The sequence below is a fragment of the Belonocnema kinseyi genome, chromosome 5 (genome assembly GCF_010883055.1).
Source record: "Belonocnema kinseyi isolate 2016_QV_RU_SX_M_011 chromosome 5, B_treatae_v1, whole genome shotgun sequence".
Lineage (NCBI taxonomy): Eukaryota > Metazoa > Arthropoda > Insecta > Hymenoptera > Cynipidae > Belonocnema > Belonocnema kinseyi.
Window position 1 is genome coordinate 135,158,563 of NC_046661.1, and position 3,070 is coordinate 135,161,632.

The window sequence follows — 3,070 nt, forward strand, 5'->3', positions numbered from 1 at the left end:
TATTAACTGCAAATTAAAATATTTAAGTTTTTCGAAATTTAACTTTTTAAATTAAAAACTATATTATTTGGATGCGTAAATTGAACAATTTTTTTAAAAATTTTACTTTTTGGTCAAAAATTCAACTTTTGCTTTAAGAAATTGTCTTTTTAAGTCGAAAATTTCACTCTTCGACTAAAAATGTAATTTTGTGTTATAAATATGTATTTTTAGGTGGAATACTCTACTGTTAAAAAAATTCATCTGCATCTTTTGGTAAACATATCAACTGTTTTTTTTTAAGTTTCATCTCTTTGCTCGGTGTCTTTAATTATTACATGTATTATTTATATAATTTACACCGTATTAGTAGAAAAAATCAACAAATTCGTTAAAAATGTTCTTTTTTGTTAAAATTTTATTATTTCGGCTTAAATATTCAACTGTTTGATGGAAATTTTGTTTTCTTAGATGCAGATTCTTTTTATTGTTTAAAAATTAACCTATTTTGTTAGAAATTTCCTTCTTTCGTTGTTGAAAATTCATGGTAAAACTAAAAAGTTAACTATTAACGTTTTTCTCTTGATGAAAAATTCATCAAATTGGTTGGAAATTCCTGTTTTGTTTCTTGAAAATTAATGTTTTAAATTAAAAATAAATCTTTTTCATTTTTGGTTGAAAAGATCACCATTGTTTTGTAATTTAATTGTTTGGCTAAAACGTCTTGCATTTTTAGAAAGCTTTTTTTCCTATAGAAAAGTTTTTTATCTCTGATGAAAATTCATATATTTTCAAAAGTTTAACTATTTGGTTAAAAATTAAATCTTTTCTTGTCGAAAATTTTTCATTACAATTTTTCTTTTTTTGTTTTGTTGAAAAATAATTTTGTTCTCTAAAAATATTACTTTTCTATTTTCAATTCGAAATGTACCCTCTTTTGTAAAGCATTAACATTTGGAAGAAACTTCAACTATTTTGTTAAAAATTATACTTTTTGGTAGAAAAATATCTAACCAGTTGAAAATTTTTTTCATTATTTAAAAATTCAACTACTTCATTACAAATTGAAAGTTTAACAATTCTATTGCTGGTTGACAATAATTCGTTTTTAGATCAAAATCCATCCATTTTGTTAAAAAATTCGTCTATTTCAGTTTAAAACTGATTTTTTTGTTAAAAATTAATATTATATGATTAGAAATTTAAGTATTTGCTGGAAGATTTATTAATTTTTTTTAATTTGTCTGTTTTGGTTAAAACTTATTCTTCCTAGTTAAAAATTCATGTTTTTCTGTAAAAAATTGGTCTTTACTCTTAGAAACTTTAGCGATTTTGTCAAAAACTAATTCACTTTGTTAAAAATGTAGTATTTTTACTTTAAAATATTAGAAACTTGAAAATCTCGATCTTCTTTGTCTCATATGATTCATCATTTCTATGACTTTCCAACTTTAATTTTTTTCGAAATTTTTTCCCCTTTTGAAGTCTTATTTGGCCTAAATAAGAGATAATAGTGAGGCGTGATTTAGAAAAAATCAGTTTAGAAATCGACGTATCTGATCTTCCCATGTCAGAACACCTGCAGTCTGCACCCATCAAAATACATAGGTCTAGGAAATAGGGGACTTTTTCGTTTCTCGTTGCTCCCCTCACGTGTCACACTTCACTCACGTGGCCCAGACACCATGGGGTTCTCAGGAACCCTGATAATAATCGGGGCAGGTTTCTAAAAGCTCGTTGCGATGATTTTTTTTTCATGGGACCCCAGGGTATTCTTGGAGGGATAAAGTTCCTTGTTCCTGACCCAACTGCCATGACTCGTCCCTTTCATCCCTTCAAAAAGATGCAGACACCTGACCACTATGATGCAATTCAACTTTTTTGTATTCATCCTTTTTTTTTCTAAATCAGACGACAGAAATAAAAATGTCCCTTGAAATATTTAAACCAAAATTTTTGTCTGTATTTGCCTCTTATGTACTGATCACCCAGGGAATGCTGCGTTTCATTTTAGAGATATGTACGTCACATTTTCATTGTTGAATTGTAATTGGACAATCAGAATTTTAAAAACATGTAATAGGTTGAAATTATACTTTAATGAAGAGGGTGGAAACAATTGGAGACCAGAGTCGAATTGAGAGTAAACAAGTAGAGGTCTGATACAAGTTTAGTGCAAAAAAAACTCAGGCAATGATGTGTTTCATTATGTAGAATCATAGATGAGTTTTTGATTGTCCAGTTATAACTGAACAATCAAAAGAAACATCTACTAAGTTTCAAATATTTTTAGATACGAGCTGGTGGAAACAAATAGAAACCTTATTTAAATTCAATGCAAAAAAGTACTCAAGAAATGATGTGTTTCATTCTACAAAAACGTAAGTGAGATTTTTATGGCCCAATATTAATTGGAGAACAAAAATAAGAAATACATAATAAGTTGCAAATATCTTTTAAAGACCTGCTGCTATAACCACATATAAACCTGATTCAAACACAGAGCAAAAAAGTACTCAGGAAAAGATTTGTTTCATTCCGCAGAAACATAGCTGACATGTTGATTGTCCAATAATAAATAGAGAATAAAAAGAAGAAACACCTAATAAAATGCAAATATCTTTTAAGTCCGAGCTAGTGGAACCAAATAAAAACCTCATTTAAATTTGATGCCAAAAAGAACTCATGGAATTAGGTACTTTGCTTCTCATATATATAATTTAGATTTTGATTATCCAATGATAATCGGACAAGAAAAAGGAAAAACACGTAATAAGTTGCAAATATCTTTTAAAGATATGCTGATGGAACCAAACAAAAACCTGATTTGATATCAGTGCAAAAAAGTCCTCAGGGAAAAATTTGTTTCACTCCACAGAAACATAGCTGACATTTTCATTGTTTAATAATAATTGAAGAATAAAAAGAAGAAACACCGAATAAGATGCAAATATCTTTTAAGAACGAGCTACTGGAATCAAATAGAAACCTTATTTAAATTTAATGTGAAAATGTACTCTTGGAATTATGTGTTTTATTCCACAAATATATAACTGAGATTTTGATTGTCCAATGATAATTGGACAAGAAA